This window comes from Medicago sativa, chromosome 4, assembly GCF_051527215.1.
Source record: "Medicago sativa cultivar Bolivia chromosome 4, Bolivia_mono, whole genome shotgun sequence".
NCBI classification, from domain to species: Eukaryota; Viridiplantae; Streptophyta; class Magnoliopsida; order Fabales; family Fabaceae; genus Medicago; species Medicago sativa.
The window spans coordinates 43,995,913-44,012,385 of NC_140752.1; the positions used below are offsets into that span (position 1 = coordinate 43,995,913).

Sequence of the window (16,473 nt, forward strand, 5' to 3'; positions counted from 1 at the left end):
ACTTTTGGTCACCAAAGGTTCCTCCTTTGGAGACGAACTTAAGTTAAACTTTATTATCGGAAAGTAACTTGTTAATCAGGTCCATAAACATCACACAATTAGTATTACTTAAATAGAATGAACTATAGTAGGAATTTGGGAAGAATCCAAGCGAAAAAGGAAGGATAAACTTTTAGTCACCAAAGGCTCCTCCTTTGGAGACGAACTTAAGTTAAACTTTATTATCGGAAAGTAACTTGTTAATTAGGTCCATAATCATCATACAATGAGTATTACATAAATAGAATGAACTATAGTAGGAACTAGTATTTAGACCCGTGCGATGCACGGGAAGTAAATTATGGCACTGATTAATAAATAAGATATTGTAAATGAAATATTAGTTGTTAATAAGCATGAAATAATGCTTCCAAAACAAAAACAATAAAAACCTAAAGTAATTTAGAATTCTTGATATCACAACAAATAGATAACTAAAAATAACCAAATGCAACTACTAATATAATTTTGCCTTAGGAAATAATATGCACATTTATAGATAATAAAGCTGTATCAACTCTCAACACTTGAATCGGTAAAATTCAGTTTAGTGTCCATGACTTTTGCTAGTTCCAATGAAAAAATTCATCATAAAGATGATGATCAACCTGCCATGAAATAGAATAAATTTGTATGATTAGATATGAATTTTTCTTTTAAATGATAGAAGTTATAAAGAGAAATACAAATTACATCTTCATATAATTTTCATAAAAAAGTATAAGGAAAATGCATAACATGTTGTTAATTTGTAAATCAAATTTAGTTGATAAGTTTTAATTTTTATGGCAACAACCAATTTTAAATAATTATATATATATATATATAGTACCAAAGAAATACATTGTTTTAATTAAAAAAAAAACTTTAAAAACAGCTAGATGCACACAACAAAAATGAAATAGAAAATATATACAAATATTGATGTGTAAATTACCTATCTTAAATTCTGAAAGACTTCTTTGTAGACAACATTATAAGTTTGTTGGAGACATGTCCTTCGTCTTTGCAAATCAGCATCTTCATCCCAACACGTGAAGTAACGCGTGAAGGAGCGACATTTAACTATCCATGTGAAAATATGGGTTTTGAAAGATATATTCCAACATTTTTAACAAATTGTCCTTGACTCTTATTGATAGTCATTGTAAATGAGACTACAATAGGAAACTGTTTAAGTTGAAAAGTGAAAGTAAGTTTTGAATTATATGGAGATGGAGTCAATGTCAATCTTTGGAAATAAACATTTTGTCCAATATTGTGTCTTGATTTATCTTTGCCTAAAGTACGAAATTCCCCATTTGGGTAATTATAAGGCGTGTGCCATTGCATATAATCCTAATGGTTGATCAATATTTCTCAACAACATTATTGGAACTCCAACCTTGAGATTTAACTCATGGTTCGGCGACCCTGAAGATTTGACGGTGTTCATAAATTATGGAGTGAGAATCTCATCAGGACTATAAATATTTTCATCATGTGTAGACGGACTATCAGTACATAAGTATATTTTTTTCTCACCAGGAATCATTGATAAAATGTAATTGTTCAATGAATCAACAATATCATTGGTAGGTGCTAAAATTGCCCTATTTTGAAAAAAAAAAAGAATGAAAGATCACCAATTAAAGCAACATGGTCACCTAAATTCTCGATCAACATACCATCTATTTCCATTTCAACTTCCTCATAATTGTTTTCTCCGATGTTTCCATCTCCAACATTTAAAATTCAATCTAAGAACTCTTTGACTTCATTGACATCAGAACAGGAAGATCCAGTTTGAAGCCTCATTTTTTCCGTCAATTTTAAGACTCGTCAATATTTCCAAAGGTATGATGAATTAATGCTAGCATGTACAACATCATATCTTGTTCCCTTTGGAATGACCGGAAGAATTTGCCTCAAATCACTTTTTTTTTTTTAAAAAAAGTGATTTTTGTTGGGGTAAAGAAACGAAAATTTAGATAGTATAAATTTTAAGTTAAAAAAAGAAGAACTCTTACCACTTGTGTGCTTATTCAAATGCCTACTCCGTAGAATTAACATCTTCGTAATTGTGTGCATCTCGGTAAGGTTTTTTGTGTGGCTTTTCGCATAAAATTTACTTTGTGCTTATAACAAACTATGAGTAATATGTGGATTTGAGAAAGTAAAATGTCTAAATGCAGATAATTTCAACTTTGTTGCCAAAGAGACACATTATCACCATGAACTCATAAATCATCATAAATATAAGAAATGGAAAATAAAATGGAAATCAAAGAAGAGAAGAGAAGAAATGATAAAAGCCAAAAATTTTAAAGAAGGATAAAAGCTAAGATTATTCATTCAATTTCATTCTGTCTCGTCCACTCCTACAAATTAAAAAAACTTAAAAACTCTATTTTCTCTATTATGAGTATTTTAGATGACATATTATTAGTTTCTACAAAACGTTTACAGCGACGGAAGTCATGAGGATGATGTGTTTCTCTTATTTATTAATACATGAACATGAATTAAAACGTTGATCAAGCTGATACCTATCACATTCTGTAAAAAAAAAAAAAAAAAGATACCAATCACACAAAAATGCAATAATTACTAAAAATCAATATGCGAAAAAATATTAGAGACCATCGAATAATCAAGATGTGATATAGTAGTGTGTCCTACCTGTAGTAGGACAGTGTTAAATTTTAAGGCCAAGATCAAAATATTAATTGAGATTACACATGCAGATGGGTTTTTGCCACTTTATATGAAAGGGAATACTGATCATGTTATGAAAGACAATAAATAAAATAAGGTGATTTATTTTGGTCACCAACGCAAGTGATTTTGGTCATCGTCGCATCTCCCAATAGAGCAATATTGATGTAGACAAAAAACGTAAACATGTTATTTTTCGATATATGACACACATCACCAAAGTATCAAATGTCATAAGAACCAAATTAGCAAATGTCAAAGGAATAAATTTCCAAAACAATTAAGAAAGTACTTATTGAGTAAAAAAAATCGAAACAAAATAAATCTAAGTAGTCTAGACTAAGAAGTGCTAAAATATCAATCTTCGAGTTCTTGATTAATTTTGACAACTTTTTGCAACTTAGTGGTTGACGTCTGAGTTCGGTAATCAATGTCAATATGTGCTGCATCTCAGTCGTCATTTCTCTTTATCAAAGACTTGGATGGATAAGTATGTTTATGAATAGAATTAGCTTCATCATCAAGAAGCTACACGAATAAAAATTCATAGCAATAGCAATAGTTAATTAAATAAATTTTATGAGTACTATTAAAGTAGATATTAAGTGTATTTAACTACCTTCATGTTATCAACAGTTTGGGGAGTATTAGGACCATTGAAATCAACATCATCTTCCTCCCCAGTTTGAGGAGTAACATGACACTTCATGTGATACTTTTTCTTAAACTCATTAATGATTTCACTGTCATCGGACAACTTTTTTGACGACATATGTATAAAACTTCTGGTCAACATTTTTTATTGATTTTAAGTTTGAAAAGCATATCCTTGTCACGTAAGGTGTCAAGCTCAGTTGGATAATCATACGTGGCCTTTCCTTGTTTGTGATTTGTATTAGTAAACAATTAAGATCAAAGTTTATTGTTTTTATCTTACATAAAAAACGAAAACAAAAAATAATATATTTACGTTCATTACCAATTCCATTAGTTCTTTTGCAGTCTTTCCAAAGTATTGTGAAATAACTATATCAAACAACACAAAGGTAGTTGACCCACTATCATCCATAACATGAATGTGCACCATAAACTTGAAAATGAAAAGTGAATATACATGATAGATCCAATAACATTATTCAACCTACATAGAATTGAGAAAAAATAAATCATATAAAGTTAAACAAAGTTAGAAATATTAATAGAGATACACTTTAATCGTTGATATAAAAGCGAAGTTAGAAATAAAAATAAAAGAGATTCAAAGCTAAAAAAAGAATATGACGTAATTTAATTTGAAGCAAGATGATTTAATCGAAGGATGAAGGGGGTGAAATATGACTTATAAATGTTATTTGATGTTACTTATATAGAGAGAGTTGAGAGAGGATTAGTTTGGCATAAAGTGGCACACAGATGTAGACAGAGTTAGTTACAAAAAACAAACATTAGATGAGGGGTTTTTTTTCTTTTTATTTTTCTTTTTTTTTGGTGGCACAAATTTAATGAGAATTTTTTTTAGCAAAAGTTTGTTCAGGAAAAGTTAGTTAACAAAAAAAATTATGGGGATCGTTGTTTATATTTCCAAATAAATAGAGAAAATAGTAGACAAACTATGATGTCCATCAAAAAAATAAAAGATAAGATTATGAAAGAAAAAAGCGAAAAAAACAAACTAAGATTATGGAAGAAAAAAAATGTATTTAGTAGTTTATGGCACAAACTTAGCAAAAGTTTGTTCAATTGCTTAATATATATTAAATACTAATATGAAAGAAAAACAAAATAAGATTATGAAATTAAAAAAAATGGAAAAAAAAACAAACTAAGATTATGAAAGAAAAAAAAAACATATTTAGTAGTTTATGACACAAATTTAGCAAAAGTTTGTTCAATTACTTAAATATATACTCCTATTAACTAATAATAATCATTAGATGTCAATATTACAATGACAAAATTAACCTCAAATTTTGGCTCCAAAAAGTAGTTTAAGACAACTTAAGAACTTTTATTAATAAGATTTGGCAAGAAACCAAGCGAAAAAGGAAGGATAAAATTTTGGTCAACAAAGATTCCTCCTTTGGAGACGAACATAACTTAAACTTTATTATGGGGAAGTAACTTGTTAATTAGGTCCATAATCATCATACAATGAGTATTACATAAATAGAATGAACTATAGTAGGAATTTGGGAAGAAACCAAGCCAAAAAGGTAGGATAAAATTTTGGTCACCAAAGGTTCCTCCTTTGGAGACGAACTTACGTTAAACTTTATTATGGGGAAGTAACTTGATAATTAGGTCCATAATAATCATACAACGAGTATTACATAAAGAGAATGAACTATAGTAGGAATTTGGGAAGAAACCAAGCCAAAAAGGTAGGATAAAATTTTGGTCACCAAAGGTTCCTCCTTTGGAGACGAACTTACGTTAAACTTTATTATGGGGAAGTAACTTGATAATTAGGTCCATAATCATCATACAACGAGTATTACATAAAGAGAATGAACTATAGTAGGAATTTGGGAAGAAACCAAGCCAAAAAGGTAGGATAAAATTTTGGTCACCAAAGGTTCCTCCTTTGGAGACGAACTTACGTTAAACTTTATTATGGGGAAGTAACTTGATAATTAGGTCCATAATCATCATACAACGAGTATTACATAAAGAGAATGAACTATAGTAGGAATTTGGGAAGAAACCAAGCCAAAAAGGTAGGATAAAATTTTGGTCACCAAAGGTTCCTACTTTGGAGACGAACTTAAGTTAAACTTTATTATCGGGAACTAACTTGTTAATTAGGTCAATAATCATCATACAATTAGTATTACATAAATAGAATGAACTATAGTAGGAATTTGGCAAGAAACCAAGCGAAAAAGGATGGATAAAATTTTGGTCACCAAAGGTTCCTCCTTTGGAGACGAACTTACGTTAAACTTTATTATGGGGAAGTAACTTGATAATTAGGTCCATAATCATCATACAACGAGTATTACATAAAGAGAATGAACTATAGTAGGAATTTGGGAAGAAACCAAGCCAAAAAGGTATGATAAAATTTTGGTCACCAAAGGTTCCTACTTTGGAGACGAACTTAAGTTAAACTTTATTATCGGGAACTAACTTGTTAATTAGGTCAATAATCATCATACAATTAGTATTACATAAATAGAATGAACTATAGTAGGAATTTGGCAAGAAACCAAGCGAAAAAGGATGGATAAAATTTTGGTCACCAAAGGTTCCTCCTTTGGAGACGAACTTAACTTAAACTTTATTTTGGGAAAGTAACTTGTTAATTAGGTCAATAATCATCATACAATGAGTATTACGTAAATAGAATGAACTATAGTAGGAATTTGGGAAGAATCCAAGCGAAAAAGGAAGGATAAACTTTTGGTCACCAAAGGTTCTTCCTTTGGAGACGAACTTAACTTAAACTTTATTATGGGGAAGTAACTTGTTAATTAGGTCCATAATCATCACACAATGAGTATTACATAAATAGAATGAACTATAATAGGAATTTGGCAAGAAACCAAGCGAAAAAGGAAGGATAAAATTTTGGTCACCAAAGGTTCCTCCTTTGGAGACGAACTTAACTTAAACTTTATTTTGGGGAAGTAACTTGGTAATTAGGTCAATGATTATCATACAATGAGTATTACGTAAATAGAATGAACTATAGTAGGAATTTGGGAAGAATCCAAGCGAAAAAGGAAGGATAAACTTTTGGTCACCAAAGGTTCTTCCTTTGGAGACGAACTTAACTTAAACTTTATTATGGGGAAGTAACTTGTTAATTAGGTCCATAATCATCACACAATGAGTATTACATAAATAGAATGAACTATAGTAGGAATTTGGCAAGAAACCAAGCGAAAAAGGAAGGATAAAATTTTGGTCACCAAAGGTTCCTCCTTTGGAGACGAACTTACGTTAAACTTTATTATGGGGAAGTAACTTGTTAATTAGGTCCATAATCATCATACAACGAGTATTACATAAAGAGAATGAACTATAGTTGGAATTTGGGAAGAAACCAAGCCAAAAAGGTAGGATAAAATTTTGGTCACCAAAGGTTCCAACTTTGGAGACGAACTGAAGTTAAACTTTATTATCCTGAACTAACTTGTTAATTAGGTCAATAATCATCATACAATGAGTATTACGTAAATAGAATGAACTATAGTAGGAATTTGGGAAGAATCCAAGCGAAAAAGGAAGGATAAACTTTTGGTCACCAAAGGTTCTTCCTTTGGAGACGAACTTAACTTAAACTTTATTATGGGGAAGTAACTTGTTAATTAGGTCCATAATCATCACACAATGAGTATTACATAAATAGAATGAACTATAGTAGGAATTTGGGAAGAAACCAAGCCAAAACGGTAGGATAAAATTTTGGTCACCAAAGGTTCCTGCTTTGGAGACGAACTTACGTTAAACTTTATTATGGGGAAGTAACTTGTTAATTAGGTCCATAAACATCACACAATTAGTATTACTTAAATAGAATGAACTATAGTAGGAATTTGGGAAGAATCCAAGCGAAAAAGGAAGGATAAACTTTTGGTCACCAAAGGCTCCTCCTTTGGAGACGAACTTAAGTTAAACTTTATTATCGGAAAGTAACTTGTTAATTAGGTCCATAATCATCATACAATGAGTATTACATAAATAGAATGAACTGTAGTAGGAATTTGGCAAGAAACCAAGCGAAAAAGGAAGGATAAAATTTTGGTCACCAAAGGTTCCTCCTTTGGAGACGAACATAACTTAAACTTTATTATGGGGAAGTAACTTGTTAATTAGGTCCATAATCATCATACAATGAGTATTACATAAATAGAATGAACTATAGTAGGAATTTGGGAAGAAACCAAGCCAAAAAGGTAGGATTAAATTTTGGTCACCAAAGGTTCCTCCTTTGGAGACGAACTTACGTTAAACTTTATTATGGGGAAGTAACTTGATAATTAGGTCCATAATCATCATACAACGAGTATTACATAAAGAGAATGAACTATAGTAGGAATTTGGGAAGAAACCAAGCCAAAAAGGTAGGATAAAATTTTGGTCACCAAAGGTTCCTACTTTGGAGACGAACTTAAGTTAAACTTTATTATCGGGAACTAACTTGTTAATTAGGTCAATAATCATCATACAATTAGTATTACATAAATAGAATGAACTATAGTAGGAATTTGGCAAGAAACCAAGCGAAAAAGGATGGATAAAATTTTGGTCACCAAAGGTTCCTCCTTTGGAGACGAACTTAAGTTAAACTTTATTATCGGGAACTGACTTGTTAATTAGGTCAATAATCATCATACAATTAGAATTACATAAATAGAATGAACTATAGTAGGAATTTGGCAAGAAACCAAGCGAAAAAGGATGGATAAAATTTTGGTCACCAAAGGTTCCTCCTTTGGAGACGAACTTAACTTAAACTTTATTTTGGGGAAGTAACTTGTTAATTAGGTCAATAATCATCATACAATGAGTATTACGTAAATAGAATGAACTATAGTAGGAATTTGGGAAGAAACCAAGCGAAAAAGGAAGGATAAAATTTTGGTCACCAAAGGTTCTTCCTTTGGAGACGAACTTAACTTAAACTTTATTTTGGGGAAGTAACTTGTTAATTAGGTCCATAATCATCACACAATGAGTATTACATAAATAGAATGAACTATAGTAGGAATTTGGCAAGAAACCAAGCGAAAAAGGAAGGATAAAATTTTGGTCACCAAAGGTTCCTCCTTTGGAGACGAACTTAACTTAAACTTTATTTTGGGGAAGTAACTTGGTAATTAGGTCAATGATTATCATACAATGAGTATTACGTAAATAGAATGAACTATAGTAGGAATTTGGGAAGAATCCAAGCGAAAAAGGAAGGATAAACTTTTGGTCACCAAAGGTTCTTCCTTTGGAGACGAACTTAACTTAAACTTTATTATGGGGAAGTAACTTGTTAATTAGGTCCATAATCATCACACAATGAGTATTACATAAATAGAATGAACTATAGTAGGAATTTGGCAAGAAACCAAGCGAAAAAGGAAGGATAAAATTTTGGTCACCAAAGGTTCCTCCTTTGGAGACGAACTTACGTTAAACTTTATTATGGGGAAGTAACTTGTTAATTAGGTCCATAATCATCATACAACGAGTATTACATAAAGAGAATGAACTATAGTTGGAATTTGGGAAGAAACCAAGCCAAAAAGGTAGGATAAAATTTTGGTCACCAAAGGTTCCAACTTTGGAGACGAACTTAAGTTAAACTTTATTATCCTGAACTAACTTGGTAATTAGGTCAATAATCATCATACAATGAGTATTACGTAAATAGAATGAACTATAGTAGGAATTTGGGAAGAATCCAAGCGAAAAAGGAAGGATAAACTTTTGGTCACCCAAGGTTCTTCCTTTGGAGACGAACTTAACTTAAACTTTATTATGGGGAAGTAACTTGTTAATTAGGTCCATAATCATCACACAATGAGTATTACATAAATAGAATGAACTATAGTAGGAATTTGGGAAGAAACCAAGCCAAAAAGGTAGGATAAAATTTTGGTCACCAAAGGTTCCTGCTTTGGAGACGAACTTACGTTAAACTTTATTATGGGGAAGTAACTTGTTAATTAGGTCCATAATCATCATACAACGTGTATTACATAAAGAGAATGAACTATAGTTGGAATTTGGGAAGAAACCAAGCCAAAAAGGTAGGATAAAATTTTGGTCACCAAAGGTTCCAACTTTGGAGACGAACTTAAGTTAAACTTTATTATCCTGAACTAACTTGTTAATTAGGTCAATAATCATCATACAATTAGTATTACATAAATAGAATGAACTATAGTAGGAATTTGGCAAGAAACCAAGCGAAAAAGGATGGATAAAATTTTGGTCACCAAAGGTTCCTCCTTTGGAGACGAACTTAAGTTAAACTTTATTATCGGGAAGTAACTTGTTAATTAGGTCAATAATCATCATACAATTAGTATTACATAAATAGAATGAACTATAGTAGGAATTTGGCAAGAAACCAAGCGAAAAAGGATGGATAAAATTTTGGTCACCAAAGGTTCCTCCTTTGGAGACGAACTTAACTTAAACTTTATTTTGGGAAAGTAACTTGTTAATTAGGTCAATAATCATCATACAATGAGTATTACGTAAATAGAATGAACTATAGTAGGAATTTGGGAAGAATCCAAGCGAAAAAGGAAGGATAAACTTTTGGTCACCAAAGGTTCCTCCTTTGGAGACGAACTTAAGTTAAACTTTATTATCGGAAAGTAACTTGTTAATCAGGTCCATAAACATCACACAATTAGTATTACTTAAATAGAATGAACTATAGTAGGAATTTGGGAAGAATCCAAGCGAAAAAGGAAGGATAAACTTTTAGTCACCAAAGGCTCCTCCTTTGGAGACGAACTTAAGTTAAACTTTATTATCGGAAAGTAACTTGTTAATTAGGTCAATAATCATCATACAATGAGTATTACATAAATAGAATGAACTATAGTAGGAATTTGGCAAGAAACCAAGCGAAAAAGGAAGGATAAAATTTTGGTCAACAAAGATTCCTCCTTTGGAGACGAACATAACTTAAACTTTATTATGGGGAAGTAACTTGTTAATTAGGTCCATAATCATCATACAATGAGTATTACATAAATAGAATGAACTATAGTAGGAATTTGGGAAGAAACCAAGCCAAAAAGGTAGGATAAAATTTTGGTCACCAAAGGTTCCTCCTTTGGAGACGAACTTACGTTAAACTTTATTATGGGGAAGTAACTTGTTAATTAGGTCCATAAACATCACACAATTAGTATTACTTAAATAGAATGAACTATAGTAGGAATTTGGGAAGAATCCAAGCGAAAAAGGAAGGATAAACTTTTGGTCACCAAAGGCTCCTCCTTTGGAGACGAACTTAAGTTAAACTTTATTATCGGAAAGTAACTTGTTAATTAGGTCCATAATCATCATACAATGAGTATTACATAAATAGAATGAACTGTAGTAGGAATTTGGCAAGAAACCAAGCGAAAAAGGAAGGATAAAATTTTGGTCACCAAAGGTTCCTCCTTTGGAGACGAACATAACTTAAACTTTATTATGGGGAAGTAACTTGTTAATTAGGTCCATAATCATCATACAATGAGTATTACATAAATAGAATGAACTATAGTAGGAATTTGGGAAGAAACCAAGCCAAAAAGGTAGGATAAAATTTTGGTCACCAAAGGTTCCTCCTTTGGAGACGAACTTACGTTAAACTTTATTATGGGGAAGTAACTTGATAATTAGGTCCATAATCATCATACAACGAGTATTACATAAAGAGAATGAACTATAGTAGGAATTTGGGAAGAAACCAAGCCAAAAAGGTAGGATAAAATTTTGGTCACCAAAGGTTCCTACTTTGGAGACGAACTTAAGTTAAACTTTATTATCGGGAACTAACTTGTTAATTAGGTCAATAATCATCATACAATTAGTATTACATAAATAGAATGAACTATAGTAGGAATTTGGCAAGAAACCAAGCGAAAAAGGATGGATAAAATTTTGGTCACCAAAGGTTCCTCCTTTGGAGACGAACTTAAGTTAAACTTTATTATCGGGAACTGACTTGTTAATTAGGTCAATAATCATCATACAATTAGAATTACATAAATAGAATGAACTATAGTAGGAATTTGGCAAGAAACCAAGCGAAAAAGGATGGATAAAATTTTGGTCACCAAAGGTTCCTCCTTTGGAGACGAACTTAACTTAAACTTTATTTTGGGGAAGTAACTTGTTAATTAGGTCAATAATCATCATACAATGAGTATTACGTAAATAGAATGAACTATAGTAGGAATTTGGGAAGAAACCAAGCGAAAAAGGAAGGATAAAATTTTGGTCACCAAAGGTTCTTCCTTTGGAGACGAACTTAACTTAAACTTTATTTTGGGGAAGTAACTTGTTAATTAGGTCCATAATCATCACACAATGAGTATTACATAAATAGAATGAACTATAGTAGGAATTTGGCAAGAAACCAAGCGAAAAAGGAAGGATAAAATTTTGGTCACCAAAGGTTCCTCCTTTGGAGACGAACTTAACTTAAACTTTATTTTGGGGAAGTAACTTGGTAATTAGGTCAATGATTATCATACAATGAGTATTACGTAAATAGAATGAACTATAGTAGGAATTTGGGAAGAATCCAAGCGAAAAAGGAAGGATAAACTTTTGGTCACCAAAGGTTCTTCCTTTGGAGACGAACTTAACTTAAACTTTATTATGGGGAAGTAACTTGTTAATTAGGTCCATAATCATCACACAATGAGTATTACATAAATAGAATGAACTATAGTAGGAATTTGGCAAGAAACCAAGCGAAAAAGGAAGGATAAAATTTTGGTCACCAAAGGTTCCTCCTTTGGAGACGAACTTACGTTAAACTTTATTATGGGGAAGTAACTTGTTAATTAGGTCCATAATCATCATACAACGAGTATTACATAAAGAGAATGAACTATAGTTGGAATTTGGGAAGAAACCAAGCCAAAAAGGTAGGATAAAATTTTGGTCACCAAAGGTTCCAACTTTGGAGACGAACTTAAGTTAAACTTTATTATCCTGAACTAACTTGGTAATTAGGTCAATAATCATCATACAATGAGTATTACGTAAATAGAATGAACTATAGTAGGAATTTGGGAAGAATCCAAGCGAAAAAGGAAGGATAAACTTTTGGTCACCAAAGGTTCTTCCTTTGGAGACGAACTTAACTTAAACTTTATTATGGGGAAGTAACTTGTTAATTAGGTCCATAATCATCACACAATGAGTATTACATAAATAGAATGAACTATAGTAGGAATTTGGGAAGAAACCAAGCCAAAAAGGTAGGATAAAATTTTGGTCACCAAAGGTTCCTGCTTTGGAGACGAACTTACGTTAAACTTTATTATGGGGAAGTAACTTGTTAATTAGGTCCATAATCATCATACAACGTGTATTACATAAAGAGAATGAACTATAGTTGGAATTTGGGAAGAAACCAAGCCAAAAAGGTAGGATAAAATTTTGGTCACCAAAGGTTCCAACTTTGGAGACGAACTTAAGTTAAACTTTATTATCCTGAACTAACTTGTTAATTAGGTCAATAATCATCATACAATTAGTATTACATAAATAGAATGAACTATAGTAGGAATTTGGCAAGAAACCAAGCGAAAAAGGATGGATAAAATTTTGGTCACCAAAGGTTCCTCCTTTGGAGACGAACTTAAGTTAAACTTTATTATCGGGAAGTAACTTGTTAATTAGGTCAATAATCATCATACAATTAGTATTACATAAATAGAATGAACTATAGTAGGAATTTGGCAAGAAACCAAGCGAAAAAGGATGGATAAAATTTTGGTCACCAAAGGTTCCTCCTTTGGAGACGAACTTAACTTAAACTTTATTTTGGGAAAGTAACTTGTTAATTAGGTCAATAATCATCATACAATGAGTATTACGTAAATAGAATGAACTATAGTAGGAATTTGGGAAGAATCCAAGCGAAAAAGGAAGGATAAACTTTTGGTCACCAAAGGTTCCTCCTTTGGAGACGAACTTAAGTTAAACTTTATTATCGGAAAGTAACTTGTTAATCAGGTCCATAAACATCACACAATTAGTATTACTTAAATAGAATGAACTATAGTAGGAATTTGGGAAGAATCCAAGCGAAAAAGGAAGGATAAACTTTTAGTCACCAAAGGCTCCTCCTTTGGAGACGAACTTAAGTTAAACTTTATTATCGGAAAGTAACTTGTTAATTAGGTCAATAATCATCATACAATGAGTATTACATAAATAGAATGAACTATAGTAGGAATTTGGCAAGAAACCAAGCGAAAAAGGAAGGATAAAATTTTGGTCAACAAAGATTCCTCCTTTGGAGACGAACATAACTTAAACTTTATTATGGGGAAGTAACTTGTTAATTAGGTCCATAATCATCATACAATGAGTATTACATAAATAGAATGAACTATAGTAGGAATTTGGGAAGAAACCAAGCCAAAAAGGTAGGATAAAATTTTGGTCACCAAAGGTTCCTCCTTTGGAGACGAACTTACGTTAAACTTTATTATGGGGAAGTAACTTGATAATTAGGTCCATAATCATCATACAACGAGTATTACATAAAGAGAATGAACTATAGTAGGAATTTGGGAAGAAACCAAGCCAAAAAGGTAGGATAAAATTTTGGTCACCAAAGGTTCCTACTTTGGAGACGAACTTAAGTTAAACTTTATTATCGGGAACTAACTTGTTAATTAGGTCAATAATCATCATACAATTAGTATTACATAAATAGAATGAACTATAGTAGGAATTTGGCAAGAAACCAAGCGAAAAAGGATGGATAAAATTTTGGTCACCAAAGGTTCCTCCTTTGGAGACGAACTTAAGTTAAACTTTATTATCGGGAACTGACTTGTTAATTAGGTCAATAATCATCATACAATTAGAATTACATAAATAGAATGAACTATAGTAGGAATTTGGCAAGAAACCAAGCGAAAAAGGATGGATAAAATTTTGGTCACCAAAGGTTCCTCCTTTGGAGACGAACTTAACTTAAACTTTATTTTGGGAAAGTAACTTGTTAATTAGGTCAATAATCATGATACAATGAGTATTACGTAAATAGAATGAACTATAGTAGGAATTTGGGAGGAATCCAAGCGAAAAAGGAAGGATAAACTTTTGGTCACCAAAGGTTCTTCCTTTGGAGACGAACTTAACTTAAACTTTATTATGGGGAAGTAACTTGTTAATTAGGTCCATAATCATCACACAATGAGTATTACATAAATAGAATGAACTATAGTAGGAATTTGGCAAGAAACCAAGCGAAAAAGGAAGGATAAAATTTTGGTCACCAAAGGTTCCTCCTTTGGAGACGAACTTAACTTAAACTTTATTTTGGGGAAGTAACTTGGTAATTAGGTCAATGATTATCATACAATGAGTATTATGTAAATAGAATGAACTATAGTAGGAATTTGGGAAGAATCCAAGCGAAAAAGGAAGGATAAACTTTTGGTCACCAAAGGTTCCTACTTTGGAGACGAACTTAAGTTAAACTTTATTATCGGAAAGTAACTTGTTAATTAGGTCCATAAACATCATACAATGAGTATTACATAAATAGAATGAACTATAGTAGGAATTTGGGAAGAAACCAAGCCAAAAAGGTAGGATAAAATTTTGGTCACCAAAGGTTCCTACTTTGGAGACGAACTTAAGTTAAACTTTATTATCGGGAAGTAACTTGTTAATTAGGTCAATAATCATCATACAATTAGTATTACATAAATAGAATGAACTATAGTAGGAATTTGGCAAGAGTCCAAGCGAAAAAGGAAGGATAAACTTTTGGTCACCAAAGGTTCCTCCTTTGGAGACGAACTTAACTTAAACTTTATTATGGGGAAGTAACTTGTTAATTAGGTCCATAATCATCACACAATGAGTATTACATAAATAGAATGAACTATAGTAGGAATTTGGCAAGAAACCAAGCGAAAAAGGAAGGATAAAATTTTGGTCACCAAAGGTTCCTCCTTTGGAGACGAACTTAACTTAAACTTTATTTTGGGGAAGTAACTTGGTAATTAGGTCAATGATTATCATACAATGAGTATTATGTAAATAGAATGAACTATAGTAGGAATTTGGGAAGAATCCAAGCGAAAAAGGAAGGATAAACTTTTGGTCACCAAAGGTTCCTACTTTGGAGACGAACTTAAGTTAAACTTTATTATCGGAAAGTAACTTGTTAATTAGGTCCATAAACATCATACAATGAGTATTACATAAATAGAATGAACTATAGTAGGAATTTGGGAAGAATCCAAGCGAAAAAGGAAGGATAAACTTTTGGTCACCAAAGGTTCTTCCTTTGGAGACGAACTTAACTTAAACTTTATTATGGGGAAGTAACTTGTTAATTAGGTCCATAATCATCACACAATGAGTATTACATAAATAGAATGAACTATAGTAGGAATTTGGCAAGAAACCAAGCGAAAAAGGAAGGATAAACTTTTGGTCACCAAAGGTTCTTCCTTTGGAGACGAACTTAACTTAAACTTTATTATGGGGAAGTAACTTGTTAATTAGGTCCATAATCATCACACAATGAGTATTACATAAATAGAATGAACTATAGTAGGAATTTGGCAAGAAACCAAGCGAAAAAGGAAGGATAAAATTTTGGTCACCAAAGGTTCCTCCTTTGGAGACGAACTTACGTTAAACTTTATTATGGGGAAGTAACTTGTTAATTAGGTCCATAATCATCATACAACGAGTATTACCTAAAGAGAATGAACTATAGTTGGAATTTGGGAAGAAACCAAGCCAAAAAGGTAGGATAAAATTTTGGTCACCAAAGGTTCCAACTTTGGAGACGAACTTAAGTTAAACTTTATTATCCTGAACTAACTTATTAATTAGGTCAATAATCATCATACAATGAGTATTACGTAAATAGAATGAACTATAGTAGGAATTTGGGAAGAATCCAAGCGAAAAAGGAAGGATAAACTTTTGGTCACCAAAGGTTCTTCCTTTGGAGACGAACTTAACTTAAACTTTATTATGGGGAAGTAACTTGTTAATTAGGTCCATAATCAT

The 16,473-nt window shown here is 31.6% G+C and overlaps 1 pseudogene; it reads right to left on the reverse strand.

The window, feature by feature from the left end:
- Positions 1-900: 900 nt before the first annotated feature.
- Positions 901-3,749, reverse strand: LOC146929388 (uncharacterized; annotated as a pseudogene).
- Between the last annotated feature and the right edge of the window lie 12,724 nt (positions 3,750-16,473).